At 34.2% G+C, this 18,658-nt stretch overlaps 1 non-coding gene across 1 annotated transcript; it reads right to left on the bottom strand.

Annotated features, from left to right (window-relative positions):
- Nucleotides 1-773: 773 nt before the first annotated feature.
- On the bottom strand, nucleotides 774-880 carry LOC139886791 (small nucleolar RNA R71). The gene has a single exon (XR_011772656.1). It is a non-coding gene; the product is annotated as a small nucleolar RNA R71 (small nucleolar RNA).
- Between the last annotated feature and the right edge of the window lie 17,778 nt (nucleotides 881-18,658).

The raw sequence follows: 18,658 nt of genomic DNA, 5'->3' as shown, positions 1-18,658 counted from the left end.
GCATCTATTGGCTATTCGAAACGTGGGCAAAATCAAAAAAGTCTATTAATTTGATAACTTATATAATTTTTTATTTTTATAACTAATAGGATATTCAATGAATGCACCGAGCAAAACGTTCACCACCTTTCATACGTTCACCACCTGTAACTCGATCAAGACATCTAGCTAATATTTCCGCTGTTGATTTTTCTTTGGAATTATCATCTAGTCGAACAAGTACTCCAATTCAAATTTTTGATAATCCATTTTTTAAACCCGATTTCACTATCGAGAACCCGGAGGATATTCAAGGACAATTCCAAGATCCTGAACCACTAATTATTCCTTCTGAACCACAAACCGTTAAATCAGAATCCTCTAGTGATTCGTATTCAACAAATTCAATTATGGAAGTAACTGAACCTCTAAGTATGGAAGATCGAATGAGAGCCACACGCACTGGCCAAGGTCACGCCATTATTAAGCCAGACGTTAATGCGCCAGATTATGAAATCAAAGGACAAATCCTACACATGGTAAATAATCAATGCCAATATAGTGGTACGCCGAAGGAAGATCCAAACGAACATCTTCGAACCTTTAATAGGATCTGTACTCTATTTAAAATCAGAGAAGTTGAGGATGAACAGATCTATCTCATGTTGTTTCCCTGGAATTTAAAGGGAGAAGCCAAAGATTGGTTAGAATCGTTACCTGAAGGAGCGATTGATACATGGGATGTTTTAGTTAAGAAATTTCTTAAACAATTCTTTCCGGCATCTAAAGCTGTGAGACTTCAAGGAGAAATTGTTACGTTCACACAGAAGCTAAATGAAACATTATATGAGGCGTGGACAAGATTTAGAAAGTTGTTGAGAGGATGTCCTCAACATGGTTTAGACACTTATCAAATAGTACAAATATTCTACCAAGGATGCGACATTACAAAGACATCGATATAGCAGCTGGTGGTTCCATTATGAAGAAAACCGCAACTGAAGCTTACAAAATTATTGATAACACTGCTTCCCACTCACATGAGTGGCATCAAGAAAAACATATCGTTAGATCATCTAAAGCGGCTAGAGCCGATTCTAGCCATGACTTTGATTCCGTTTCCGCAAAAATAGATGCTTTCGAGAGACGAATGGAAAAGATGAATAAAGATATTCACTCAATATGAATCAGTTGTGAGCAATGCGGTAGACCACACTTAATGAAAGATTGTCACATTGAGCAAACCATGGAACAACGAGAGAATGTTTCCTACATGAACCAAAGGCCGGGAAATAATTATCAAAATAATTATCAACCGCCAAGGCCAAACTTAAATCGAAATCAAAACATTCTTTACAATCTAAATGGACCCAACAATAACTCGTATAACCAACAAGGTCTGAATAACCAACCAACTCAAAACAACACTTTCAATTAACAAAGATCTAGCTTATATAAACCACCACAACAAACCGAAGAGAAAAAGCCAAATCTGGAAGAAATGATGGCAAAGCTAATGGAATCTCAAACACAATTTATTACATCTCAAACCCAAACAAATGAGAGGTTTGATCAGTCATTAAGAACTCAACAAGCTTCCATTTTGAATCTAAAAAAACACGTAGGTACTCTTGCTAGCATGATGAGTGAGAGGGAACAAGAAAAGCTACCAAGTAATACTGATGTAAATCCTCAGAATGAGAATGTTAATATGGTTTCAACAAATTCTGAAAAACCAGCATCAGAAGATGGGAAGGTTTTTGATGTGAGTAACAATGAAGAAGTTACAACACCACCACCACCCGAGTATGTAAAGCCAGTGGTTGCACCATACAGACCACCTATCCCGTTTCCAAGAAAAGGAGTTGAGTATGAGTAAGTAATAGGTAATAAAGTTTGTGATACCTCTGGAAAGAAGAAGAAGAATAAGAAAGTGCAAGAAACAAAAACCGTAAAGATAAACCCGGTGAAGACAGTTCCACCAAAACCTCCACCCAGAGTGGGTGATCCGGGTGAATTTATTGTTCCTTGTCTACTTATTGATTGTGTCATGTATGATGCACTAGCAGATTTAGGTGCAAGTGTGGGTGTTATGCCTCTTTCATTAAATAAGAGATTAGGAGTAGGTGAGTTATGTAGTGACCCGAACTTTTCCATGTTTATATATATTAATTGAGATTGATATTTACATGATTAAATGTTTCCAACATGTTAAGCAATCAAACTTGTTAAGACTTGATTAATTGAAATATGTTTCATATAGACAATTGACCACCCAAGTTGACCGGTGATTCACGAACGTTAAAACTTGTAAAAACTATATGATGACATATATATGGATATATATATAGTTAACATGATACTATGATAAGTAAACATATCATTAAGTATATTAACAATGAACTACATATGTAAAAACAAGACTACTAACTTAATAATTTTTAAACGAGACATATATGTAACGGTTATCGTTGTAAAGACATTTAATGTGTATATATATCATATTAAGAGATATTCATACATTATAATATCATGATAATATAATAATTTAAAATCTCATTTGTAATTATAAACATTGGGTTAACAACATTTAACAAGATCGTTAACCTAAAGGTTTCAAAACAACACTTACATGTAACGACTAACGATGACTTAACGACTCAGTTAAAATGTATATACATGTAGTGTTTTAATATATATTTATACACTTTTGAAAGACTTCAATACACTTATCAAAATACTTCTACTTAACAAAAATGCTTACAATTACATCCTCGTTCAGTTTCATCAACAATTCTACTCGTATGCACCCGTATTCGTACTCGTACAATACACAGCTTTTAGATGTATGTACTATTGGTATATACACTCCAATGATCAGCTCTTAGCAGCCCATGTGAGTCACATAACACATGTGGGAACCATCATTTGGCAACTAGCATGAAATATCTCATAAAATTACAAAAATATGAGTAATCATTCATGACTTATTTACATGAAAACAAAATTACATATCCTTTATATCTAATCCATACACCAACGACCAAAAACACCTACAAACACTTTCATTCTTCAATTTTCTTCATCTAATTGATCTCTCTCAAGTTCTATCTTCAAGTTCTAAGTGTTCTTCATATATTTTACAAGTTCTAGTTACATAAAATCAAGAATACTTTCAAGTTTGCTAGCTCACTTCCAATCTTTTAAGGTGATCATCCAACCTCAAGAAATCTTTGTTTCTTACAGTAGGTTATCATTCTAATACAAGGTAATAATCATATTCAAACTTTGGTTCAATTTCTATAACTATAACAATCTTATTTCAAGTGATGATCTTACTTGAACTTGTTTTCGTGTCATGATTCTGCTTCAAGAACTTCGAGCCATCCAAGGATCCGTTGAAGCTAGATCCATTTTTCTCTTTTCCAGTAGGTTTATCCAAGGAACTTAAGGTAGTAATGATGTTCATAACATCATTCGATTCATACATATAAAGCTATCTTATTCGAAGGTTTAAACTTGTAATCACTAGAACATAGTTTAGTTAATTCTAAACTTGTTCGCAAACAAAAGTTAATCCTTCTAACTTGAATTTTAAAATCAACTAAACACATGTTATATATCTATATGATATGCTAACTTAATGATTTAAAACCTGGAAACACGAAAAACACCGTAAAATCGGATTTACGCCGTCGTAGTAACACCGCGGGCTGTTTTGGGTTAGTTAATTAAAAACTATGATAAACTTTGATTTAAAAGTTGTTATTCTGAGAAAATGATTTTTATTATGAACATGAAACTATATCCAAAAATTATGGTTAAACTCAAAGTGGAAGTATGTTTTCTAAAATGGTCATCTAGACGTCGTTCTTTCGACTGAAATGACTACCTTTACAAAAACGACTTGTAACTTATTTTTCTGACTATAAACCTATACTTTTTCTATTTAGATTCATAAAATAGAGTTCAATATGAAATCATAGCAATTTGATTCACTCAAAACGGATTTAAAATGAAGAAGTTATGGGTAAAACAAGATTGGATAATTTTTCTCATATTAGCTACGTGAAAATTGGTAACAAATCTATTCCAACCATAACTTAATCAACTTGTATTGTATATTATGTAATCTTTAGATACCATAGACACGTATACAATGTTTCGACCTATCATGTCGACACATCTATATATATTTCGGAACAACCATAGACACTCTATATGTGAATGTTGGAGTTAGCTATACAGGGTTGAGGTTGATTCCAAAATATATATAGTTTGAGTTGTGATCAATACTGAGATACGTATACACTGGGTCGTGGATTGATTCAAGATAATATTTATCAATTTATTTCTGTACATCTAACTGTGGACAACTAGTTGTAGGTTACTAACGAGGACAGCTGACTTAATAAATTTAAAACATCAAAATATATTAAAAGTGTTGTAAATATATTTTGAACATACTTTGATATATATGTATATATTGTTATAGGTTCGTGAATCAACCAGTGGCCAAGTCTTACTTCCCGACGAAGTAAAAATCTGTGAAAGTGAGTTATAGTCCCACTTTTAAAATCTAATATTTTTGGGATGAGAATACATGCAGGTTTTATAAATGATTTACAAAATAGACACAAGTACGTGAAACTACATTCTATGGTTGAATTATCGAAATCGAATATGCCCTTTTTTATTAAGTCTGGTAATCTAAGAATTAGGGAACAGACACCCTAATTGACGCGAATCCTAAAGATAGATCTATCGGGCCCAACAAGCCCCATCCAAAGTACCGGATGCTTTAGTACTTCGAAATTTATATCATATCCGAAGGGTGTCCCGGAAAGATGGGGATATTCTTATATATGCATCTTGTTAATGTCGGTTACCAGGTGTTCACCATATGAATGATTTTTATCTCTATGTATGGGATGTGTATTGAAATATGAAATCTTGTGGTCTATTATTATGATTTGATATATATAGGTTAAACCTATAACTCACCAACATTTTTGTTGACGTTTTAAGCATGTTTATTCTCAGGTGATTATTAAGAGCTTCCGCTGTCGCATACTTAAATAAGGACGAGATTTGGAGTCCATGCTTGTATGATATTGTGTAAAAACTGCATTCAAGAAACTTATTTTATTGTAACATATTTGTATTGTAAACCATTATGTAATGGTCATGTGTAAACAGGATATTTTAGATTATCATTATTTGATAATCTACGTAAAGCTTTTTAAACCTTTATTGATGAAATAAAGGTTATGGTTTGTTTTAAAATGAATGCAGTCTTTGAAAAACGTCTCATATAGAGGTCAAAACCTCGCAACGAAATCAATTAATATGGAACGTTTTTAATCAATAAGAACGGAACATTTCAGTTGGTATCCGAGCGTTGGTCTTAGAGAACCAGAATTTTGCATTAGTGTGTCTTATCGAGTTTGTTAGGATGCATTAGTGAGTCTGGACTTCGACCGTGTTTACTTGAAAAATGATTTCTTAACAAATTTTGTTGGAAACTATATATTTTTAACATGTGAATATTATGTGATATATTAATCTCTTAACGCGTTTGATATTATGTGATAGATGTCTACCTCTAGAACAAGTCCCATTGACTCACCTAATAATAATGAAGAGTCAAATGTAAATTGGAATGATTCGTGGACTGATTCACAAGTTCCCGAAGAGGAACCGGAAGAAGAGTCGGAACCGGAAGAAGAATCGGAACCGGAAGAAGAATTGGAACCGGATGAAGAAATAGAACCGGTGGGGGAAATAATAAAACGGTTAAGTAAAAGAAAATCCTCAACCAACCGACCAAGGTTAATTATGGTCAATGGTGTTTCCGCCAAGGAAGCAAAATATTGGGAGGATTACCAATTCTCCGATGAATCGGATTCCGACGAGAATTCCGATGATGTTATAGAAATGACCCCAACTGAATTTAAAAAGGCAAAAGAAAATAATAAGGGAAAGGGCATAAAAATAGAGAAATCTAATTCCAACCCCGATGAACTTTATATGTATCGTCAACCCCCGAAGTCCTTAAGTTGTAATAATGACCCGGGAACCTCTAAACCACCAGGTTTTTCTAAACCAATGTGGATAACGACGGCTCGTATTAGGGGAACATCATATATCCCTAGAAACTTGGCAAAACGAACCAAAACCGAAGAAGAAGAAACAAGCGAGTCGGAATAAGATAGTTGTATTCGTGTGGTGTAATATATGTAATATAGTATGCTTATGCTTTATGATATATGTAAAAATTGCTTGTATTAATAAGTATTTTTTTTATGAATCTAACTCTTGTCTATTTTACAGTATAAAAACACAAAATGAATACACAACCCAATATTTTAAGAGACCTACCCGGAGACATGATTGATGAAATCTTGTCTAGAGTCTGTCAGAATTCTTTGGCACAACTATTTAAGGCGAGATCAGTTTGTAAGACATTCGAAGAACGTTCCAAGAATGTCTTGGTTTATAAGAGACTTTCGTTTGAAAGATGGGGGATATCACATTGGGAAACCCATAAGTTACGATGTGTTTACTTTGACGCATATATTGCGGGGAACCCAAATGCTATTTTACGCAACGGGTTAAGAAATTATTTTGACTCAATATATCCGAATATTGGACTTCATGATTTAGAAAAAGCGGCTAACATGCAACATAAAGAAGCATGTTATGCTTACGGATTAGTAATGTTCGCTTCTCACCAAAGTGAGAACAAGAACATCGGGCTGCAACTATTAAACAAAACGTTTCCACAAGTGACGGAGTCGGTAATTGGGGTAAGAAATGAGGTTTTTAGATTGTTACGGGACTGTTGGACATTACGTAACCCTCGTCCTTTTGACGACGTTACAACACGCTGTCTTATCAACGGCCATAACGGTTATGTTCCACAAGACCAAGGATGGGAAGTAATCCTAGTAAAACCAGAATGCATGACTTGTTTCTGGACGTATGAATTACGTGTTTTTATTACCTTTGCTGAACGACTTGTGTACTAGCTAGAATTATCTTCACAACTATCTTGTATCAAAGTTATTGTGTGCTATATTTCATGCTTTATGTAAAATAAGTGGTATTGTAAGTTTGTAAAATATTGTATAAAAGTTTGAACGCGAAATATTATTATAATCAGTTTTTCATATAGAATTGTAGTAGTTGAATTGTATATTAGCTACTAAGTATGAACTTAACGGGTAGGTACTACCCGAATTTAAACTTATAAAACGCTAATATGAAGAAAAAGCTTTTATAAATGAGTTCATATTATGCTACGAAATACTATTAACTACTCTTAATATTCTGTATGATTAACTTGTTCCATTTGACTATTTTGAAGGAAATGGCACCGACTACTCGACACACCGTGAATATGAATGAAGAGGAATTCCGTACTTTTCTAGCTTCAAACATAGCCGCAGTACAGGCTGCGCTACATACCAACAATAACCTTGGATCTAGCAGTACAGGAAATCGTGTAGGATGCACCTACAAAGAATTCATGCCTGCAAACCTTTGGAATTTGATGGAACCGAAGGACCGATCGGATTGAAACGGTGGACCGAGAAGGTCGAATCGGTGTTTGCCATAAGTAAGTGTACTGAAGAGGAAAAAGTGAAGTACGCTACGCATACCTTCACAGGTTCTGCGTTAACATGGTGGAATACCTATCTAGAGCAAGTGGGACAAGACGATGCGTACGCACTACCGTGGTCAGCATTCAAGCACTTGATGAACGAGAAGTACCGTCCCAGAACCGAGGTCAATAAGCTCAAGACAGAACTTAGAGGGTTACGAACCCAAGGATTTGATATTACCACGTACGAAAGACGATTCACAGAATTGTGCCTATTGTGTCCGGGAGCATTCGAAGATGAGGAAGAGAAGATCGACGCGTTTGTGAAAGGATTACCGGAAAGAATCCAAGAAGATATAAGTTCACACGAGCCCGCCTCCATACAACAGGCATGTAGAATGGCTCACAAACTAGTGAACCAGATTGAAGAAAGAATTAAAGAACAGACTGCTGAAGAGGCCAATGTGAAGCAAGTCAAAAGAAAGTGGGAGGAAAACGGTGATAAGAATCACCAATACAACAACAACAGCAATTACAACAATAATCGCAACAATTATCCCAACAATCGCAACATCATTTGCAACTACAACAAATGGCCCAACAACAACAACAACAACAACAACAACAACAATAACAGCAACTACAACAATCATCCCAACAACAATAATAACCGCAACAACAACAACAATCAGAAGCAGCTATGCCAAAGGTGTGAAAAGTATCACTCGGGGTTCTGCACCAAATTTTGCAACAAGTGTAAAAGAAATGGTCATAGCGCGGCAAAGTGTGAGGTCTACGGACCAGGGGTTAATAGAATGAAAGGAACAAATGGTGTCGGAATGAGTAATGGCGGAGCAAGTAGTGTCGGATCAAGTTATGCCAATGTAGTTTGTTATAAATGTGGAAAACCGGGCCACATTATTAGAAATTGCCCGAACCAGGAGAACACGAATGGACAAGGTCGCGGAAGAGTTTTCAATATTAATGCGGCAGAGGCACAGGAAGACCCGGAGCTTGTTACGGGTACGTTTCTTATTGACAATAAATCTGCTTACGTTTTATTTGATTCGGGTGCGGATAGAAGCTATATGAGTAGAGATTTTTGTGCTAAATTAAGTTGTCCATTGACGGCTTTGGATAGTAAATTTTTACTCGAATTAGCAAATGGTAAATTAATTTCAGCAGATAATATATGTCGGAATCGAGAAATTAAACTGGTTAGCGAAACATTTAAGATTGATTTGATACCAGTAGAGTTAGGGAGTTTTGATGTGATAATCGGTATGGACTGGTTGAAAGAAGTGAAAGCAGAGATCGTTTGTTACAAAAATACAATTCGCATTATACGAGAATAAGGAAAACCCTTAATGGTGTACGGAGAAAAGGGCAACACGAAGCTACATCTTATTAGTAATTTGAAGGCACAAAAACTAATAAGAAAAGGTTGCTATGCTGTTCTAGCACACGTCGAGAAAGTACAAACTGAAGAAAAGAGCATCAATGATGTTCCCATTGCAAAAGAATTTCCCGATGTATTTCCGAAAGAATTACCGGGGTTACCCCCACATCGATCCGTTGAATTTCAAATAGATCTTGTACCAGGAGCTGCACCAATAGCTCGTGCTCCTTACAGACTCGCACCCAGCGAGATGAAAGAACTGCAAAGCCAATTACAAGAACTTTTAGAGCGTGGTTTCATTCGACCAAGCACATCACCGTGGGGAGCTCCTGTTTTGTTTGTCAAGAAGAAAGATGGTACATTCAGGTTGTGTATCGACTACCGAGAGTTGAACAAACTTGCCATCAAGAACCGCTACCCACTACCGAGAATCGGCGACTTATTTGATCAACTACAAGGCTCGTCTGTTTATTCAAAGATTGACTTACGTTCCGGGTATCATCAAATGCGGGTGAAAGAAGATGATATTCCAAAGACTGCTTTCAGAACACGTTACGGTCATTACGAGTTTATGGTCATGCCGTTTGGTTTAACTAATGCACCAGCTGTGTTCATGGACCTTATGAACCGAGTGTGTGGACCATACCTTGACAAGTTTGTCATTGTTTTCATTGATGACATACTTATTTACTCAAAGAATGACCAAGAACACGGTGAACATTTGAGAAAGGTGTTAGAAGTATTGAGGAAGGAAGAGTTGTACGCTAAGTTTTCAAAGTGTGCATTTTGGTTGGAAGAAGTTCAATTCCTCGGTTACATAGTGAACAAAGAAGGTATTAAGGTGGATCCGGAAAAGATAGAAACTGTTGAAAAGTGGGAAACCCCAAAAACTCCGAAACACATACGCCAGTTTTTAGGACTAGCTGGTTACTACAGAAGGTTCATCCAAGACTTTTCCAGAATAGCAAAACCCTTGACTGCATTAACGCATAAAGGGAAGAAATTTGAATGGAAGGATGAACAAGAGAAAGCGTTTCAGTTATTGAATAAAAAGCTAACTACGGCACCTATATTGTCATTGCCTGAAGGGAATGATGATTTTGTGATTTATTGTGATGCATCAAAGCAAGGTCTCGGTTGTGTATTAATGCAACGAACGAAGGTGATTGCTTATGCCTCTAGACAATTGAAGATTCACGAGCAAAATTATACGACGCATGATTTGGAATTAGGCGCGGTTGTTTTTGCATTAAAGACTTGGTGGCACTACTTATATGGGGTCAAAAGTATTATATATACCGACCACAAAAGTCTTCAACACATATTTAATCAGAAACAACTGAATATGAGGCAGCGTAGGTGGATTGAATTGTTGAATGATTACGACTTTGAGATTCGTTACCACCCGGGGAAGGCAAATGTGGTAGCCGATGCCTTGAGCAGGAAGGACAGAGAACCCATTCGAGTAAAATCTATGAATATAATGATTCATAATAACCTTACTACTCAAATAAAGGAGGCGCAACAAGGAGTTTTAAAAGAGGGAAATTTAAAGGATGAAATACCCAAAGGATCGGAGAAGCATCTTAATATTGGGAAGACGGAACCCGGTATAGGGCTGAAAGGATTTGGGTACCAAAATTTGGAGATATGAGAGAAATGGTACTTAGAGAAGCTCATAAAACCAGATACTCAATACATTCTGGAACGGGGAAGATGTACAAGGATCTCAAGAAACATTTTTGGTGGCTGGGTATGAAAGCCGATGTTGCTAAATACGTAGGAGAATGTTTAACGTGTTCTAAGGTCAAAGCTGAGCATCAGAAACCATCAGGTCTACTTCAACAACCCGAAATCCCGGAATGGAAATGGGAAAACATTACCATGGATTTCATCACTAAATTTCCAAGGACTGCAAGTGGTTTTGATACTATTTGGGTAATAGTTGATCGTCTCACCAAATCAGCACACTTCCTGCCAATAAGAGAAGATGACAAGATGGAGAAGTTAGCACGACTGTATTTGAAGGAAGTCATCTCCAGAAATGGAATACCAATCTCTATTATCTCTGATAGGGATGGCAGATTTATTTCAAGATTCTGGCAGACATTACAACAAGCATTAGGAACTCGTCTAGACATGAGTACTGCCTATCATCCACAAACTGATGGGCAGAGCGAAAGGACGATACAAACGCTTGAAGACATGCTACGAGCATGTGTTATTGATTTCGGAAACAGTTGGGATCGACATCTACCGTTAGCAGAATTTTCCTACAACAACAGCTACCATTCAAGCATTGAGATGGCGTCGTTTGAAGCACTTTATGGTAGAAAGTGCAGGTCTCCGATTTGTTGGAGTGAAGTGGGGGATAGACAGATTACGGGTCCGGAGATTATACAAGAAACTACCGAGAAGATCATCCAAATTCAACAACGGTTGAAAACTGCCCAAAGTCGACAAAAGAGCTACGCTGACATTAAAAGAAAAGATATAGAATTTGAAATTGGAGAGATGGTCATGCTTAAAGTTGCACCTTGGAAAGGCGTTGTTCGATTTGGTAAACGAGGGAAATTAAATCCAAGGTATATTGGACCATTCAAGATTATTGATCGTGTCGGACCAGTAGCTTACCGACTTGAGTTACCTCAACAACTCGCGGCTGTACATAACACTTTCCACGTCTCGAATTTGAAGAAATGTTTTGCTAAAGAAGATCTCACTATTCCGTTAGATGAAATCCAAATCAACGAAAAACTTCAATTCATCGAAGAACCCGTCGAAATAATGGATCGTGAGGTTAAAAGACTTAAGCAAAACAAGATACCAATTGTTAAGGTTCGATGGAATGCTCGTAGAGGACGCGAGTTCACCTGGGAGTGTGAAGATCAGATGAAGAAGAAATACCCACATCTATTTCCAGAAGATTCGTCAACACCTTCAACAGCTTAAAATTTCGGGACGAAATTTATTTAACGGGTAGGTACTGTAGTGACCCGAACTTTTCCATGTTTATATATATTAATTGAGATTGATATTTACATGATTAAATGTTTCCAACATGTTAAGCAATCAAACTTGTTAAGACTTGATTAATTGAAATATGTTTCATATAGACAATTGACCACCCAAGTTGACCGGTGATTCACGAACGTTAAAACTTGTAAAAACTATATGATGACATATATATGGATATATATATAGTTAACATGATACTATGATAAGTAAACATATCATTAAGTATATTAACAATGAACTACATATGTAAAAACAAGACTACTAACTTAATAATTTTTAAACGAGACATATATGTAACGGTTATCGTTGTAAAGACATTTAATGTGTATATATATCATATTAAGAAATATTCATACATGATAATATCATGATAATATAATAATTTAAAATCTCATTTGATATTATAAACATTGGGTTAACAACATTTAACAAGATCGTTAACCTAAAGGTTTCAAAACAACACTTACATGTAACGACTAACGATGACTTAACGACTCAGTTAAAATGTATATACATGTAGTGTTTTAATATGTATTTATACACTTTTGAAAGACTTCAATACACTTATCAAAATACTTCTACTTAACAAAAATGCTTACAATTACATCCTCGTTCAGTTTCACCAACAATTCTACTCGTATGCACCCGTATTCATACTCGTACAATACACAGCTTTTAGATGTATGTACTATTGGTATATACACTCCAATGATCAGCACTTAGCAGCCCATGTGAGTCACCTAACACATGTGGGAACCATCATTTGGCAACTAGCATGAAATATCTCATAAAATTACAAAAATATGAGTAATCATTCATGACTTATTTTCATGAAAACAAAATTACATATCCTTTATATCTAATCCATACACCAACGACCAAAAACACCTACAAACACTTTCATTCTTCAATTTTCTTCATCTAATTGATCTCTCTCAAGTTCTATCTTCAAGTTCTAAGTGTTCTTCATATATTTTACAATATCTAGTTACATAAAATCAAGAATACTTTCAAGTTTGCTAGCTCACTTCCAATCTTTTAAGGTGATCATCCAACCTCAAGAAATCTTTGTTTCTTACAGTAGGTTATCATTCTAATACAAGGTAATAATCATATTCAAACTTTGGTTCAATTTCTATAACTATAACAATCTTATTTCAAGTGATGATCTTACTTGAACTTGTTTTCGTGTCATGATTCTGCTTCAAGAACTTCGAGCCATCCAAGGATCCGTTGAAGCTAGATCCATTTTTCTCTTTTCCAGTAGGTTTATCCAAGGAACTTAAGGTAGTAATGATGTTCATAACATCATTCGATTCATACATATAAAGCTATCTTATTCGAAGGTTTAAACTTGTAATCACTAGAACATAGTTTAGTTAATTCTAAACTTGTTCGCAAACAAAAGTTAATCCTTCTAACTTGAATTTTAAAATCAACTAAACACATGTTCTATATCTATATGATATGCTAACTTAATGATTTAAAACCTGAAAACACGAAAAACACCGTAAAATCGGATTTACGCCGTCGTAGTAACACCGCGGGCTGTTTTGGGTTAGTTAATTAAAAACTATGATAAACTTTGATTTAAAAGTTGTTATTCTGAGAAAATGATTTTTATTATGAACATGAAACTATATCCAAAAATTATGGTTAAACTCAAAGTGGAAGTATGTTTTCTAAAATGGTCATCTAGACGTCGTTCTTTCGACTGAAATGACTACCTTTACAAAAACGACTTGTAACTTATTTTTCCGACTATAAACCTATACTTTTTCTGTTTAGATTCATAAAATAGAGTTCAATATGAAATCATAGCAATTTGATTCACTCAAAACGGATTTAAAATGAAGAAGTTATGGGTAAAACAAGATTGGATAATTTTTCTCATATTAACTACGTGAAAATTGGTAAAAAATCTATTCCAACCATAACTTAATCAACTTGTATTGTATATTATGTAATCTTGAGATACCATAGACACGTATACAATGTTTCGACCTATCATGTCGACACATCTATATATATTTCGGAACAACCATAGACACTCTATATGTGAATGTTGGAGTTAGCTATACAGGGTTGAGGTTGATTCTAAAATATATATAGTTTGAGTTGTGATCAATACTGAGATACGTATACACTGGGTCGTGGATTGATTCAAGATAATATTTATCAATTTATTTCTGTACATCTAACTGTGGACAACTAGTTGTAGGTTACTAACGAGGACAGCTGACTTAATAAACTTAAAACATCAAAATATATTAAAAGTGTTGTAAATATATTTTGAACATACTTTGATATATATGTATATATTGTTATAGGTTCGTGAATCAACCAGTGGCCAAGTCTTACTTCCCGACGAAGTAAAAATCTGTGAAAGTGAGTTATAGTCCCACTTTTAAAATCTAATATTTTTGGGATGAGAATACATGCAGGTTTTATAAATGATTTACAAAATAGACACAAGTACGTGAAACTACATTCTATGGTTGAATTATCGAAATCGAATATGCCCTTTTTTATTAAGTCTGGTAATCTAAGAATTAGGGAACAGACACCCTAATTAACGCGAATCCTAAAGATAGATCTATCGGGCCTAACAAGCCCTATCCAAAGTATCGGATGCTTTAGTATTTCGAAATTTATATCATATCCGAAGGGTGTCCCGGAATGATGGGGATATTCTTATATATGCATCTTGTTAATGTCAGTTACAAGGTGTTCACCATATGAATGATTTTTATCTCTATGTATGGGATGTGTATTGAAATATGAAATCTTGTGGTCTATTATTATGATTTGATATATATAGGTTAAACCTATAACTCACCAACATTTTTGTTGACGTTTTAAGCATGTTTATTCTCAGGTGATTATTAAGAGCTTCCGCTGTCGCATACTTAAATAAGGACGAGATTTGGAGTCCATGCTTGTTTGATATTGTGTAAAAACTGCATTCAAGAAACTTATTTTATTGTAACATATTTGTATTGTAAACCATTATGTAATGGTCATGTGTAAACAGGATATTTTAGATTATCATTATTTGATAATCTACGTAAAGCTTTTTAAACCTTTATTGATGAAATAAAGGTTATGGTTTGTTTTAAAATGAATGCAGTCTTTGAAAAACGTCTCATATAGAGGTCAAAACTGAAATGTCCCGTTCTTATTGATTAAAAACGTTCCATATTAATTGATTTCGTTGCGAGGTTTTGACCTCTATATGAGACGTTTTTCAAAGACTGCATTCATTTTTAAACAAACCATAACCTTTATTTCATAAATAAAGGTTTAAAAAGCTTTACGTAGATTATCAAATAATGATAATCTAAAATATCCTATTTACACACGACCATTACATAATGGTTTACAATACAAATATGTTACAACAAAATAAGTTTCTTGAATGCAGTTTTTACACAATATCATACAAGCATGGACTCCAAATCTTGTCCTTATTTAAGTATGCGACAGCGGAAGCTCTTAATAATCACCTGAGAATAAACATGCTTAAAACGTCAACAAAAATGTTGGTGAGTTATAGGTTTAACCTATATATATCAAATCGTAACAATAGACCACAAGATTTCATATTTCAATACACATCCCATACATAGAGATAAAAATCATTCATATGGTGAACACCTGGTAACCGACAATAACAAGATGCATATATAAGAATATCCCCATCATTCCGGGACACCCTTCGGATATGATATAAATTTCGAAGTACTAAAGCATCCGGTACTTTGGATGGGGTTTGTTAGGCCCAATAGATCTATCTTTAGGATTCGCGTCAATTAGGGTGTCTGTTCCCTAATTCTTAGATTACCAGACTTAATAAAAAGGGGCATATTCGATTTCGATAATTCAACCATAGAATGTAGTTTCACGTACTTGTGTCTATTTTGTAAATCATTTATAAAACCTGCATGTATTCTCATCCCAAAAATATTAGATTTTAAAAGTGGGACTATAACTCACTTTCACAGATTTTTACTTCGTCGGGAAGTAAGACTTGGCCACTGGTTGATTCACGAACCTATAACAATATATACATATATATCAAAGTATGTTCAAAATATATTTACAACACTTTTAATATATTTTGATGTTTTAAGTTTATTAAGTCAGCTGTCCTCGTTAGTAACCTACAACTAGTTGTCCACAGTTAGATGTACAGAAATAAATCGATAAATATTATCTTGAATCAATCCACGACCCAGTGTATACGTATCTCAGTATTGATCACAACTCAAACTATATATATTTTGGAATCAACCTCAACCCTGTATAGCTAACTCCAACATTCACATATAGAGTGTCTATGGTTGTTCCGAAATATATATAGATGTGTCGACATGATAGGTCGAAACATTGTATACGTGTCTATGGTATCTCAAGATTACATAATATATATTACAAGTTGATTAAGTTATGGTTGGAATAGATTTGTTACCAATTTTCACGTAGCTAAAATGAGAAAAATTATCCAATCTTGTTTTACCCATAACTTCTTCATTTTAAATCCGTTTTGAGTGAATCAAATTGCTATGGTTTCATATTGAACTCTATTTTTTGAATCTAAACAAAAAAAGTATAGGTTTCTAGTCGGAAAAATAAGTTACAAGTCGTTTTTGTAAAGGTAGTCATTTCAGTCGAAAGAACGACGTCTAGATGACCATTTTAGAAAACATACTTCCACTTTGAGTTTAACCATAATTTTTGGATATAGTTTCATGTTCATAATAAAAATCATTTTCTCAGAATAACAACTTTTAAATCAAAGTTTATCATAGTTTTTAATTAACTAACCCAAAACAGCCCGCGGTGTTACTACGACGGCGTAAATCCGGTTTTACGGTGTTTTTCGTGTTTCCAGGTTTTAAATCATTAAGTTAGCATATCATATAGATATAGAACATGTGTTTAGTTGATTTTAAAAGTCAAGTTAGAAGGATTAACTTTTGTTTGCGAACAAGTTTAGAATTAACTAAACTATGTTCTAGTGATTACAAGTTTAAACCTTCGAATAAGATAGCTTTATATGTATGAATCGAATGATGTTATGAACATCATTACTACCTTAAGTTCCTTGTATGAACCTACTGGAAAAGAGAAAAATGGATCTAGCTTCAATGGATCCTTGGATGGCTCAAAGTTCTTGAAGCAAAATCATGACACGAAAACAAGTTCAAGTAAGATCATCACTTGAAATAAGATTGTTATAGTTATAGAAATTGAACCAAAGTTTGAATATGATTATTACCTTGTATTAGAATGATAACCTACTGTAAGAAACAAAGATTTCTTGAGGTTGGATGATCACCTTACAAGATTGGAAGTGAGCTAGCAAACTTGAAAGTATTCTTGATTTTATGAAACTAGAACTTTTGGAATTTATGAAGAACACTTAGAACTTGAAGATAGAACTTGAGAGAGTTCAATTAGATGAAGAAAATTGAAGAATGAAAGTGTTTGTAGGTGTTTTTGGTCGTTGGTGTAAGGATTAGATATAAAGGATATGTAATTTTGTTTTCATGTAAATAAGTCATGAATGATTACTCATATTTTTGTAATCTTATGAGATATTTCATGCTAGTAGCCAAATGATGGTTCCCACATGTGTTAGGTGACTCACATGGGCTGCTAAGAGCTGATCATTGGAGTGTATATACCAATAGTAAATACATCTAAAAGCTGTGTATTGTACGAGTACGAATACGGGTGCATACGAGTAGAATTGTTGATGAAACTGAACGAGGATGTAATTGTAAGCATTTTTGTTAAGTAGAAGTATTTTGATAAGTGTCTTGAAGTCTTTCAAAAGTGTATGAATACATATTAAAACACTACATGTATATACATTTTAACTGAGTCGTTAAGTCATCGTTAGTCGTTACATGTAAATGTTGTTTTGAAACCTTTAGGTTAACGATCTTGTTAAATGTTGTTAACCCAATGTTTATAATATCAAAAGAGATTTTAAATTATTATATTATCATGATATTATGATGTACGAATATCTCTTAATATGATATATATACATTAAATGTCGTTACAACGATAATCGTTACATATATGTCTCGTTTCAAAATCATTAAGTTAGTAGTCTTGTTTTTACATATGTAGTTCATTGTTAATATACTTAATGATATGTTTACTTATCATAATATCATGTTAACTATATATATAACCATATATATGTCATCATATAGTTTTTACAAGTTTTAACGTTCGTGAATCACCGGTCAACTTGGGTGGTCAATTGTCTATATGAAACCTATTTCAATTAATCAAGTCTTAACAAGTTTGATTGCTTAACATGTTGGAAACATTTAATCATGTAAATATCAATCTCAATTAATATATATAAACATGGAAAAGTTCGGGTCACTACAGTACCTACCCGTTAAATAAATTTCGTCCCGAAATTTTAAGCTGTTGAAGGTGTTGACGAATCTTCTGGAAATAGATGCGGGTATTTCTTCTTCATCTGATCTTCACGCTCCCAGGTGAACTCGGGTCCTCTACGAGCATTCCATCGAACCTTAACAATTGGTATCATGTTTTGCTTAAGTCTTTTAACCTCACGATCCATTATTTCGACGGGTTCTTCGATGAATTGAAGTTTTTCGTTGATT

This window comes from Rutidosis leptorrhynchoides, chromosome 1 (assembly GCF_046630445.1).
Source record: "Rutidosis leptorrhynchoides isolate AG116_Rl617_1_P2 chromosome 1, CSIRO_AGI_Rlap_v1, whole genome shotgun sequence".
NCBI lineage: Eukaryota > Viridiplantae > Streptophyta > Magnoliopsida > Asterales > Asteraceae > Rutidosis > Rutidosis leptorrhynchoides.
The sequence above is the reverse complement of the archived record's forward strand: the minus strand, read 5'-3'. Positions and strand labels throughout refer to the sequence as shown.